At 46.4% G+C, this 14,255-nt stretch overlaps 1 long non-coding RNA gene across 2 annotated transcripts in view; it reads right to left on the bottom strand.

Annotated features, from left to right (window-relative positions):
• LOC106005348 overlaps positions 1-14,255 on the bottom strand; it is a 142,929-nt gene that overhangs the window by 30,245 nt on the left and 98,429 nt on the right. For both annotated transcript variants that reach the window (XR_006606032.1, XR_001178646.2), the window contains one exon: positions 7,606-7,747. This is a non-coding gene — a long non-coding RNA (uncharacterized LOC106005348). The remainder of the gene's footprint in view (positions 1-7,605; positions 7,748-14,255) is intronic.

The following is a 14,255-nucleotide window of genomic DNA, read 5'->3' as shown; positions in this document are numbered from 1 at the left end:
AGTTGAAGCCCCAACCCCAGTGTGGACTGTATTTGGAGACTGAGTCTGCAGGAAGGTAATTAAGGTTCAGTGAGGTCATAAGAGTGGGGCCTTAATACAACAGGATTAGTTCCTTATAAGAAGAAACACCAGGGGTGCCTGGCTCAGTCAGTTAGGTGCCCAACTCTTGATTTCGGCTCAGGTCATGATCTTGGGATCATGGGATGAAGTCCCGTGTGGGATTCCATGCTGGGCCTGGAGCCTGCTTGGGATTGTCTCTTTCCCTCTCCCTCTGTCCCTCCCCCTGCCCTCTCTTTCTCTCTAAAAAAAGGAAGAAGAAGAGGAAACATCAGAAAGCTCATGTTCTCTCTCTCTGCCACATGAAGACACAGGGAGAAGGTAGCCATCTACAAGCCAGGAAGGGAGCTCTCACCAGAACCCAATCACCATGATCTTGGACTTCCAGCCTTCAGAACTGTAAGAAATAAGTGTCTGTTGTTTAAGCCCCCCAGGATATGACATTTTGTTCTGGCAGACTGAGCGACTAATACATGCATGTATATAAATGGAAGGTCATCACGTTAACAGGAATTATCTCTTTGAGTGGAATTACTGGTGACTTTCCATTTCTTCATTTTATTTTTCTATGCTTTCTAAACTTTGTTACAGTGGACATATATTATTTTTATAAATGCACAAAACACCATCTTTATGTATATTGGTGATGGTTACTTATGGGTATTACAGAATTAATACATGCTCGCTGAAAAATTGGAGGTTTTATGTACTTTTTGCTAATCTGTACTTTCTAACATTTCTTCAATACATATATATCCATTCATTTTTTAAAAAGTTATTTTCAAATAGATCTTTCCCATACACAGTAAACCATCCATAAGGGATGCCTGAGGCTCCTGTGTGTGTGTGTGTGTGTGTGTGTGTGCGCGCGCGTGTGTGTGCATGACAGAAAGAAAGATATGGAGAGGGAGACTGGATCTGAAAACCCGTATCTTGGAATTCTTTCATTCAACATGCTTCAACCAACAGCCTAGTGTGAGTCAGGCACTGAGCTATATTTTTGCTTTCCTTACTGCTGTAAGTTTTCTATTATTGTGTAACAATATTATCACAAACTCAGCAGCTTAAAACAACACACATTTGTTTTCTACTAGTTCCGGTGTGTCAGGAATCCTGGCATGGCTCAGCTGCCCTGTGTTTAGAGTCGCACCTGGTGCAGTCCAGGAGTCAGCTGGAGCTACATTCTCATTCGAGGCTCAACAGGGGAAGGACCTGCTTTCAACCTCCTTCATGTTGCTGGCAGCAGTCAGTTTCTCATGCTTTAGAACTACAATTTCAGAATCTCGCTGACTGTTGATCAGAAGCCACCCTCAGCTGCTGGAGAACACCACGTGATGTGTCCTTGCCACCAGAAGTCCCCCAGCATGGATGCTTGCTTCCTCCCAGGAAGGGATGCAGAGACTATAGCTGCATCTGTTACAGTGACTGTGTCATGTAATCATACGTTCTGTTGTTCAGAAGCGAGTTACTGGTTCTGCCCAACTTCACAGGGGCAGGGACCCACAAGGGCACAGCCACAGGTGGATCATGGGGCCATCTTAAGCATCTGTCACAAATGCTGTATCTAATTTTAGCACGTTTGATTTATTTAAAACAGTGGAGGGGCGCCTGGGTGGCTCAGTGGGTTAATCCTCTGCCTTCGGCTAGGGTCATGATCTCAGGTCCTGGGATCGAGCCCCGCATCGGGCTCTCTGCTTGGCAGGGGGCCTGCTTCCTCCTCTCTGCCTGTGTCTCTGCCTACTTGTGATCCCTGTCTGTCAAGTAAATAAATAAAATCTTAAAAAAAAAAAAAAAAAAAACAGTGGAAGATTTTTCATATTCTGTCCTATGCAATTATTTTCCAAGGCCTTTAATTCTTTCCTTATTGTATTTTTTGAGATTCTCACTCACATTCTATTGACATTACTATGTAAAATTTTTAGTGAAATACATCGACAGGAAAGGGAACAAATCATAGATGTATACAGTTTGAAGATGTATATTTACTTTCATAGGGGCACCTAGCTGACTCAGTCAGTGGAGTATGGGACTCTTGATCTCAGGGTTGGGGGAGTTAAGCCCCAGGTTACATAGAGATATTACTCAAAAATAAAAATCTTTGAAAAAATAGAAAAGAAAAAGATTTTTCAGGGGCCCCTGGGTGGCTCAGTCAGTTAAGCATCTGCCTTTGACTCAGGTCATGATCCCACAGTCCTGGGATCAAGCCCCTCATCCGGCTCCTGCTCAATGGAGAGCCCACTTCTCCCTCTCTCCGCCGCTCTGCTTACTTGTGCTCTTGCTATCTCTTTGTCAAATAAATAAATAAAATCTTAAAAAAAAAAAAAAAAAAAGACTTTTCATAATGTGGCAGCACCCACATAACCGGTATGTGGGTCAGGAAGCGGCACATTCACTGCGAAATGTGTAAGCCTGACGATTCACAAAACTGCACCCCTGGGGCTAGTAACACAATATATGTTAATAAAATAATTAATTAAAAAAAAGAAATCAGCACAATCATGGCCTTGGAAGCCTCCTCACGCTTCCTGGCAGTCCCTGAGAGCCCCGCCTCCAGGGGTGCCCGCTCTCCTGGCAGGCTACCCTCTCCTCCTCTGCTAACTTTTTCATGCCTGTCGACCCCACTTATTAAGTTATCCCAGAATAGGGATTTTTAGGCTTAGGAACAAGACCTGCTCAACCAACCAGGACTGGAAAGAACCTCTGCTACAGACCCAGCGCTGATAGAAATGATGCTTTGGCTCAAGCAGGACTGAGCCACTGGCATTTACAGGCTGATGGCATTCTCCCCACTGGAGAAATTGGAAGAGGAAAAAAAAAAAAAAAAAGGGCCATGTTGGAGGGAATCAAAGGCCGAGAGAGGAAAAGCTACAGTTGGGTGCTCCTTTGCTCCTGGAAATAAGTCTCTGCTTCCAGACTCACATGAATTACTCCCTAGGGAAGTGAAAACTTGCACACGTGATTAAGGAGCAAAGGCAAAGCTGTCCAGTAGAAATATAATGCAAGCCATATGGTATAATTTGAAGTTTTCTGGTAGCTGCCTTAAACAAGATAAGAGGACATAAGCTTTAATCACCTTAATGACTAAACATTAAATAATTGAATTTTACTACTTGTTTATTAAATATAACGAAAGTATCATTTTAACCTAAGTCAGAATAAAATTATAAGTGAGATATTAGTGAGACATTTTTGATACAATGAGATATTTCACTTCTTTTTTTTTTAAAGAAAGTCAAGGAAATTCCATGCTTGATGTTTAGTGTTTTACATGTCAATTCAGAATAGCCACATTTCAGTGCCTTACTTGCATATGTGCTTGGTGGCCTGCGGAGTTCTAAGAAGTCAGAAAGAGTTGCCAGGATATAAGGGGAAAAATGCAGATTTTTTTCAAATGCTTCTAAAGTAGGTTGCAATAATAAGACACAAACATGCATTCATTCATCAAACATTTTTTGCGTGCAGGGGACAGAAAGAAGAGCTCAAAGCTTCTGCCCTCAAGGACCTCATCATCCAGCAAGGGAGGCGGACCTGAATAGACCATTATAATGTCAGCTGGCAGTGCCATACAAAAGCACGAGGGACCAGAGAGATGGGAGATCTACCCAGGGAGGTTACTGGAAAATAGGGACCCTAATATTACCACTTATTATAATTGGCTAAGATGCCTGAAATTCTCATCATTCAATGGACTCAGTGTCATGAAAACAGCCTGGTCCAAATGCAAATAACTACCCAGGCAGGGGGAACATGTAAACGCAGGCATGTGCCCATTTACATGCATGATTTTTTTTTTGAAGCCAGGCTTATGTGTGTTATTTAGTAGAAAACAAAGCTGGACGGTGGCAGAAAGATCTAAGACTAAATGCTCAACTGGGGAACACTCAGATCCTAGAAAGCTCCAAGAGGAGACAGCTTTTACTGTTTTCCCTTTTAGGGAAAGTGCACTGAAAGCTTTAGGTATCAGGAGGAGGCAGGAGACTGCCCCGATTTCCACACCGACAAACTAGTCCAGACCAATGTCTTCCTTTCTCCTAACGTGTCCTGTCCACCTGAGTACACCTCCCTAAACAATGGACAATTGTGCTTCTGAAAATCTCTATTGAAATCGGATTGCCACACAACAAACGGCGCATGTTTCCAGGGCAGTTTTTGAGCTGGTATCATTGTTGTCTTGATTTGTCAGATGAGGACAGTGAAAGGGTCCCACACCCAGGAGGGTGGGTTTGCCTGCAGGGCTCTGGCCCTGTCCCTGCTTCCCCCACCCCACTCCAAACCCCCAGCTGGGAATCCACAGGTGAGACTGTAATGGCCCTGGTAATGGCCAGGCTGGGAGAGTTCTGGGCTGGCAGGAAGACTGGGGTGACTGGGGTAACAAAGTCTGGGGGAAGAGCAGAGGGCAAGTGAAGAAAGAAGCTTATATTTGGGCTTAGTGTTCCAGACTTTCACATCAGAGTCAAGTAAAAACTTCAGGCTCCCTCTTCCCACTCATTTCCCTTGGCCCTCACAGCCCTCCCCATGCAGACCCCAGGAACGCAGTGGGGGCTCCCAGGGCTAGAAGCCCAGGTAAGAACTACTCAGGTGCTCATTCTCCCAACTGAAATACCAATCTATTATGGTTTCTATATCTAGCAAAAGAGTGTGAAAACACGTTGGGAATTCCTGATTATCCTCATTCAAAGTATGCACAGAGAGAAGCTACAGAATTCCATGGTTAACCCTCAGCCTTGGAGTTTGAATCCCAGGAATGTCCCTCCATTGCTGATGGCCTTGGGCAGAGTCATTACTTCCCTGTTCCGCCTCAGTTGCTCCCTCTAATGTGGGATCACAGCACTATCTACTCACGGAGTGGTTGGGAAAATCCACTGAGATGATTCCTGTAGGGCGTTTAACTCAGTGCCTGGCAAGTGGGAAGGGTTTTAGAAGGGTTATCTGCTATCCATAAGAAAAAATAACACTCCAGGGGAGCCTGGGTGGCTCAGTGGGTGAAGGGTCTGACTCTTGATTTCAGCTCAAGTGCGGATCTCAGGGTGGTGAGTTGGAGCCCCGAGCGAAGCTCTGCACTGGACGTGGAGGCTTGTTTAAGATTCTCTCTCCCCCGCCCCCTCTGCTCAGCCCCTCTCTGGCCGCTGCTTGCACATGCACACACTCTCTCTCAAAATAAAAAATTAAAAAAAACACTCCATGAGACAGAAAGCAAGAAGGGACCTTGTTCTTTTGTAAAACCCTCAAGTGTATGTCCCACTGCCTTTGTTCTGGAGTATTCCAGAGGCATGGGAGGAATTCTCATGGTGGCAGTGTCATGTCAGGATGCAGAGAGTCCTCGGGAACCTAAAGGGGAGTCCTCAGATGAACCAAGGTCAAGGGGCATGAACCTGAGGGGGAGGGGCTGGAGAGGGCAGGCATATCCGCTCCCTGGCTCCTCCCATCCCACAGCTCTGGCTCTCTCCTTCTTCGTTCCCACTTTCACTCTGCTTCCCTTTCCCTTGCCCTTCCTTCCTTCTCTTTCCCCATCCTTTCTCCATTTCCAGGCCAAGAGTTCATGTCTCCTAGAATGAGCTAGATTCTCCAGGATGCCGTTAACCACACACTACAAACTTGGTGGCTTGAGACAACAGAAAGTGATTCTCTTACAGTTCTGGAACTAGAAGTCTGAAATCAAGGTGTGTCCAGAGTCCGTTCCTTCTGGACATTCTGAAGGAGAACTAGTCCCTTGTCTTTCTTGTAACTTCTAGAGGTCATTCCCTACGCCTTGGCCTGTGGACACGTCACTCCTACCTCTGCCTCCCTCTTCACATACAACCCCCACCCCTGTCTCTGTGTCAAAGTCCCTCTCCTTTCATCTCTGAGGACACTGGTCCCCCTAAACCCATGGCCACCTCATCTTTAGATATTTAACTTAGTTACATCTTCAAAGACCCTTTTTCCAAATAAAGTCCTATTCTGAGGTCCTGGGTGACGAGGTATCGAGGCCACTGTAAAAGCCACTGAACTCTTTCTCCCCCTCCCATTTTTGTATACCCACTCAACCTTATCTGTCAGCACACCTCTGCCCTCGTCTCCTTCCTTTGTCTCCCCTTCGCTTTCTCTCTCTCCATTGCCTTTTTACTTTTTAAATTATTCTTAAAAGATTTACTTATTTCTTTGAGGGAGGGGTGGGGAAGGGGCGGCGAGAGTGAGTCTTAAGCGGACACCCTTCTGAGTGCCGGGCTTAACGTGCTGTTGAATCTCACAACCCTGAGATCACAGCCGAAGCCTAAACCTAAGTGTCAGTCTTCTAACACACTGCACCACCCAGGAGCCCCTCTCCATTGTCTTTTTAAAATAGGCTTCTTGGGCAACTGGGTGGCTCAGTTAGTTAAGCAACTGCCTGCAGCTCAGGTCATGATCTTGGAGTCCTGGGATCGAGTCCCAAATCGGGCTCCCTGCTCGGCAGGGAGTCTGCTTCTCCCTCTGACCCTCCCCCTTCTCATGCTCTCTCTCGCTCTCTCTCAGATAAATAAATAAATAAATCTTAAATAAAATAAAATAAGGCTTCTCTCCAGTGCTTCTCCATCACTTAGCTTGTGATGAATTGATAGATCAGGTGCACAGCAACAACTGGTCTAGAATTTTTCATTTAAAATCCTTGGGAGGAAAGTTTTGACTGGGTCAGCCTGATCAGGTGTCCAATTAGCCGTGAGCCCAGGGGCCAGGCTGGTTGTCAGGTATTAGTCACTGGGCCGTTAGCCAGAGCACCTGCCAGTCACTGGTGTCAGCCAGAGCACCTGCCAGTCACTGGGTCCACTGTGCACGTGTCATCAGGACTCACTGCCCACTGGCAGCAGGTCATGGGGCATCCAAAAATGCTTTAAGATTCTTTTCTCTGCTTAGATTTAATAAATCCGCTCTATCTGGGCTTGTATTGAATGCCATGAGGCATAGTTTTCCAAACTTGCTTGACTGTGAGCATCATACGGGGAAGGACAGTGTTTTGATAAGAATATAGATTACCAGGCCCCTCTCTAGATTCTGCATTTTAACAAATACTCCAGGAGATTCTTACAGACAGAAAATTGTGGGAAATAGAACCATAGAGCACAGTGTCTTTCCAATGTCAAATAGTCTGACCCATTGTTCCCAGCAAATCCGCTCCCCAGTTAACACATTCCTGTGACATTCACCCAACCTAGAGAGAAAACGTGGCGGCAACACTTAATGCCAGACCTCGAAGTGGGACATGGCGTGGCTAAAAGTGTGTGTGTGTGCTTTACTGCTAACTCCTGATTTGGGCTCAGGTCATGATCTCAGAGTCAGGCTCAGTGTTCAACACACAGTCTGCTTGAGGTTCTCCCTCTCCCTCTGCCCCAACCCCCAACCTCCCCACCCCCTCTCGCTCTCTCTCTCACAGAAATAAATAATGTGGGCTTTGTTGTTGCTGCATGGACCTAAGATCACAGGCCAGTGACCCAAGGCACACGACTTCTCAAAGTCTCATGTTCACCTGTGAAGGGGGGACGATAATATTCTCATTGGTTTTTTTGTGAAGACAAAAGACTGTAATGAACATACGGTACATCTTTGGAGCACGTCCTCTGTTGAATGCATCATGTGGGCCATGTCGGAGAGCAGCCAGCGCCAAAGATCGCCTTCTCTGCTAGGGCCGGAGTTAGCCAGGTAGAGAGCACGCTCACTTGAGCAGAACTGAGATTCTCTGCGGAAGAGAGAGAACAGGGGGACAAGGAATGAATACTGGCTTAGAAGCTGACCCATGGTGTCTGCTATATCTTCTTAGGGGCATTTCCAGCAGCATCTCATTGTGTGTAATTTTTGTCATAGAAATTCTCAAATACACAACAGGAGAGAGGATGTCCAACAAGCTCCCCTCCCCCACCCCTGCATCCACTTGCCCTGCAACAACCAGCTCTTACCATTCCTGGCCCATTGTCCTTCCTTGCTAGTTACCTCCTTGCTGTCCCCACCAGAGTGTTCTAAAGGCACTGCTTCACTGTGTGTGTGTGTGTTTTAATAGACTTTGTTTTTTTAGAGTAGTTTTTTAGAGTAGTTTTAGTTTCACCCCGAAATTCAGGGGAAGGTACGGAGATTTCCCGTATAATTCCTGCCTACCATAACAGCCTCCCCGACTACCAACAACCCTCCCCCCACATACAGTCACAACTATCACAATTGCTGAGCCTTCCATGACACATTGTTATCACCCAGAATCCAGAGTTCAGGTAAGGATTCAGTCCTGATGTACATTCTACGGGTTTGGATAAATGCATACCGGCATGTAATTGTTTCTTTTCTTTTTTTTTTTTTTTTTTAAGATTTTATTTATTTATTTGTGACAGTGTGAGCACTAGTCAGGGGGGAAGGACAGAGGGAGAGGGAAAAGCAGGCTTTCTGCTTGGGGCTGGGAGCCCGACACAGGGCTCAAACCCAGGACCCTGGGATCATGACTGTGCCGAAGGCAGACACTTGACCGACTAAGCCACCTAGAGGTCCCTATTTCTCTTTTAAATACTTCAGTATTTCTGACAGAGACAGCGCCCTATTACATTGCAAACATCTGATAGGACAGATGATGTGACAGAAAGCACCAGGCACCACCTGTAAGGAAGTGTTACCACAGACACAGAGCCCAAAAGAAGCTCTAGAGTTCACAGGAGCTACAGGGAATAGAGAGGTGTGTTCAAGGTCACCACTGGATACACTCAGTTACATCTCTAACGTGGCACATTCTATGGGACAAACAACCCAGAAGTTCTTTTTTTCTTTATTTATGTATTTTTTATTTTAAAAAATTTTAAAAGTAGGCTCTATGCTCCATGTGGGGATTGAACTTATGACCCTGAGATCAAGAGTTGCTTGCTCCACTGACAGAGCCAGCTAGGCACCCCTCCACCCCTACGGTTTCTGTTTTCACCTAATGAATAGCATTAAAAAAGAGAGGGAAACTGTTAAAGATTAAAACAAACTCAAGCAAATGCAGTGCTGGGATGAAGAGAAGAATTCAGTTCTTGATTTGAAGGAGCCAATCATAAAGCTATGCTTTTGAGACGACTGGGGGCAACTGAACAGAAACTGGGTATTCGCAGATAATAGAGGATTGCCATTACTTTGGGGAGATATTAAAATGGCATGTGGTCAGTATACTGATTAAGCCCTAACTGGTATTTCTTTTGACATAAACACATAGAGATAAATTTTGGAGTGGCTGTTTCAAGACCTTGAGCCCAGTCTGAGTTTCAACAATAAACTGCTGGTTGTTGGGCCTCAGTGTTTTCATCTGTAAAATGTATAGATTAGACGGGATTTCCTCTGCAGAACCCCCCCACCCCAACTTCAACAATTTCAGCTCTAATGTCATATCTACCCTCTTCATGCTGACACCAGCCTCAGGTCTGAGACGCCCAGTAGGATGAGCTCATGGTTTAAACTAAACATGCTTCTATTTATGTGTCATAAAAATAATAATAATTATTATTATTATAGGATTATAATATATATGTATATGTAATATAATACTATTATATATTTTCATTATTTTTGGAGACAACATTATTGATTCCCATTGAGCTTGTGGGCCACTCTGAGATTCTTATCTTCCCTCACCCAGCCTGCCTCTGCTCAATCTGGATTTAGGGAATGACACTCCTCTCTATCAAATGCCTCTCTGATTCTCATCTCCCCACTTTTCTACTTCGTCAAGGTTATTTTACCTAATACGCCCTATTTATTATTTATTATTCAAAGAGCTGTGGTTGCTCTAACTCAGGACGGGTAGATCCCAGCCTGGCTCTCGTGGCCACAGACTCACAATAATAGAAATGCCTTCCCATTCCACAGAGCGGTTCAAGCTTTTAAAGCACATTTTCATGGATTATGGTCTTCTTTTACAGTCACTCTAGAGTTGACAGGATAGGCCTTCTTATTCCCATTTTACAGACTGAGTAATTAAGGTTCTGAGAAAGTGAAATGACAACTCAAGAGTCAGGAGCTTGAGTTCCAAGTCTGGGTTCTATCATTATCACTAGCGTGATCTTGGGCATGGCTTAGGCCCCACCGGGCTACAGTGGAACTGACTACACGTGGGGATTTTCTCAGGATAACCCTGGTTTATACTGAGAGCCTGTATGCTGAGCCTGTGTGATTCCCAACCCCCTGCACTCTAGAATGTGCTCCAGGAGCACCTGGGTGGCTCAATGGGTTAAGCGTCCAACTTCTGATTTCGGCTCAGGTCATGATCAGGGTCATGGGGCTGAGCTTGGCAACTGGCTCCACACTCAGGTCTGCTGGAGAGTCACTCTCTCTCTCCCTCAGCCCCTTCCCCCTCACGTGCGTGCTCTTTGAGAGGTCTCTCTCTGCTCAAATAAATAAATCTTTTTAAAAACTGTGTTCCAGTTTGGAAGATAAAATACATAGTTCTCTACCTAAAGCCCTGGAAGGTGAGGAGCATGGGCCTTACCAGTGGTTTTCAATCCTGGTTGCCTGACAGAATCACTGGGATTCTGTCCAGAATTTGCCCTAAGCCAATTATATCAGAATATTTGTCAGGATGGAGCCTGAAATCGTATTCAGTTCCAGCTCACCTGGGGGGTGGCACGGGTGGGAGGGTGGGGATGTTCTAACGTGCTACTAGAGTTGCAACCCCAGTGGGATGAGCTTACCCTGCATCGGCAGCACCAGGGAGTCCCCACGCAGAAGCTCGGGTCCCACCGGAGACCCACCGCCTGCGTCGCCACAGCCTCCCCCTGGGCATTCTCACGCATGCTCACTTTGAGCAACGCAGCAGACTGAGTGCTGGGCCCGAAACTGCCTTTAAATGACTGGGCCAGTAGTGCTCGGCAGCTGGAGCCTTACCTGGGGCCACGGCTCCCAGGCCCAGTGCTATCTCAGCAGGTCCCTGTGGTTCCCAGCCTGGTTAATGGTGAGGGCAGGAGTCTGCACCGTGATGTAGGCTGGAAGGGAGGGCTTAGGGGTAATGAAGGGGTAACACGGTAACTCACCCCCCAGAATGTGTGAGAGCAAGAGCGTCAGTGATCAGTGGACCTGACCATTTCCAGCAGCTTAAGATATGAATAAGGACACATCAGTTCTTAAAGCTCACATTATTGTTTCCAAGCTTTTCCTGTCTGATTAGCAGCATGCCCATTACCTCATTCCCTCCTTTGTCCTCTCTGTGCCCCGTTTTCAAGAACCCCTGGCCCTTATCACTCCAGAGCGATCAAACCCATGCCTAAAACCACTCTTGTCAGCCCAGGGCAGGGAGGATGGAGAAACTGACAGGTCTACGCACAGCCCAGGTGGAATGGTTTTCTCTTGTGGGTTTGATTTAGAAAATTGGTTCCGCCTGATGTGTTGTGTCTTTGGCTGCTGCTGGAAAAAGCTCTTGGTATCCGGGTGCCCACACCAGCCTCCCTGATTCTTGAGAGGGAATATCACATTTCTATGCAGTGACCCCTGGCCAGAGAGCCCTAGGGGAGAGGGGAAAATTCCAGGTTTATAGTGTGGAATCTTGAACTCAAAAAGCACCTGACGCTTCCTTTTGCCCCAAGGTGATGTCCTCTACGCGGGGCGGGGTGGGGGGGGTGTTCCTTGCTACCTTTCCTGGGAGCTGACCTCAGTTGGTACCATTGCCATGGATAGAGCACTTACTTAGTTAAGCCTCAAAAGTGTTCTCTCGTTCTCACCACAAGCTCCCTGGCCCCTTTTCTCTCTGCCTGCTTCTGCTGCTCTTGCCTCGTGCTCCTTTCAAGACACACATGCTTCTTGTCTTCTTAAACACACCAGGCACGTTCCCAACTCAGGGCCTTGGCCTTGGCCATCCTGCCCTGCACTCTCTTCCCTTACATACCTACAAAGCCAACTGCCCCCTCTTTCAAGCCTTGCTTCAAATATCATTTCAGTAAGACTTACTCTAACAATATGATGTTTGAAATGGAACCAGCACCCACACAGCCAGCCCCCTCTCGCCCTCCTGATCCTCCTTACCCATATTTATGTGTTGTAATTGTACTTACTTTCAATCACACTACATCATTTTCTTCTATTCATTCTTTATTGTCTGTCTCCCTCCAGTAGAAGGTAGGCTTCGTAGGACAAAGCCTATTTCCCCTGCATTTGCTCACTGGTATGTCCCCAGTGCCCAGAACAATGTCTGGCATATAGGAGGCCCTCAGGAAATACTTATGGAATGGATAAATATTCAAAGGCCCTGGATGTAGGTGGAATTATAGCACCCATTTCACCCATTTCACAGATAGGAAAACTGAAACCCAGAGAAGAGAAGTGACTCACTGGAGGTCATGGAGGACTCAGTTACTAGCACCAGGTCACATTGGCTTCAGAGCCAGTCCCTGGACTAGTTCAAAGGATCGCAGTACAAGCAACATACAGATACCTTGGATAGAGTCCAGGGAGGAGGAATTAAATTAAAATCTGCTTTGTTTTTAGGGGTAGAGGTGGAGATGTTGGAAGAAGAATTGTGTAAGAAGGTTTTGGCGACCTAATAGTTGGGATATGCTTTATAATTCTGCCCTTAAAAACAGGTCTGGATTATGTACCCTATGGTGCTAGACAGAAAGAAGACAAGACTACCCTAAGCCTCTAGAGACGTTGATGTAGCAACCTGTGGTTGGAAGGAGAGTATGTCCCTTAAGGTCAGTGACCAGGAACAATACCAAGACATACTGTAACAAACCACCTCCACACATGGGGGTTTATGACAACAAGCCTTTGTTACTATGCTCCTCAGCCTGTTTGTCCAAACTAGGCATGCCGAGTGATCTGGGCCAAGGTCAGTCGATCTCCTCTGGGCTCACTCAGGCAGTCTGTGTGGGGCTGCCCGAGGCAGAGTCTGTGATGGTCTCGTGCATCTGGGGGCCTGATGGTGCAGTGGAGGGGCTCTGGAGCTGGGTCTGCCATCCGGCATCAGGCCAGCTTGGGCTAGAGCACACGGCAGCGGGTCAGTTCCAAGAGAGGAATAGAAGCGTTCAAGGCCGCCTGAACTAAAGCAAAGCCAGCCCCATTCCATCAGCGGCATGTTATTAATCAGGCGGCTGCACAAGTTCAAGGGGTGTGCAAATGGGTCCTCCACAGGATGTTCTGCAAGGCAAGGGACATTGTGACAATTTCTGAAAAACAATCTATTATAGGCTGGCTTAGGTAACTGAAAGGCACTATATAGAGCAATAGGGCCAAGCAATACATAAATAAAGAGGGGGAGCAGAGGGGGTGGGAAGGAAGATGTTTATGCCAGAAAACTAGTTTATTCATTCCTTTAAAAATATTCAGCAAGCATCAGCTGCAGGTCAGGCAGGGAATGCCGCAACAGACAGACCTGGGAGCAGTCCCTCTCAGAATGACATGTCAGAGCAAGAGACAGAGAGACAAAGACCGTCAGTCATCCTTCAATTCACCATGACTGAAGCTGAGGCAGGAGAACGGTGGGGAAGCGTGGAAACTCACAGAAGAGGCACCTGACCAGTCCGGGATCAGGGGAAGGAACCAGGGATGGCCTCAGGAAAGAAACTTCGAGGAAGATTCATGGCAGTGACTGAGCCAAAGAGGGGTGGGGAAGCGAGAAGAACATTTGAGGCAGGGGAACAGGATGTGCAGAATCCCAGAGACCAGACAGGGTGTGCCTTGCTGATTGAGTGTGGCTAGACTGAAGAAAGATGGCAGCTGAGAGACAGACGGAGACTTACGCAAGAGAAACTAAGGAGTCGAGACTTTGCATGTAAAGATTTTTAATGACAAGTTTACAGGATTAGGCTGGAGTGTTAGAAACTGGCCTGTCAGTGCACAAGACAGACTTCTGGTCTGGGCTAAGGCAGTGGGTAGAGGAGCAGGGTACGGTTAAGATTTGGGAAGTCCAGTTAGGCTATTTGAGCAACACAAAATGGTGGATGGACGGATCAGAGAGAGAGATTTCAAAGGAAAAAGCTCCCAGATGGGTAACTGCCACAATGAGACAGAAAATTCTAGAATGTTGTCTGGATTTCTGGCTACAGCCGGTTAGATCGATGGCGGTACTATTTAATAAGATAGAAAAACTTGGCTAAAGGAAGTCCCCTTAATTGAGCACAAAATTTGATTCTAAGCTTCCCAGCAGCAAAGGCAAAGAGAAACCAAGATAAATAACCTCATTTTATTGTTTCCTAACAGGAAGCACAGCCATACATCATGGAAACCAAACTTCTCCATAAGCTTTATAA

Source organism: Mustela putorius, unplaced genomic scaffold, assembly GCF_011764305.1.
Source record: "Mustela putorius furo isolate JIRA1106 unplaced genomic scaffold, ASM1176430v1.1 tig00000095_pilon_pilon_pilon, whole genome shotgun sequence".
Classification (NCBI taxonomy): domain Eukaryota; kingdom Metazoa; phylum Chordata; class Mammalia; order Carnivora; family Mustelidae; genus Mustela; species Mustela putorius.
The sequence above is the reverse complement of the archived record's forward strand: the minus strand, read 5'-3'. Positions and strand labels throughout refer to the sequence as shown.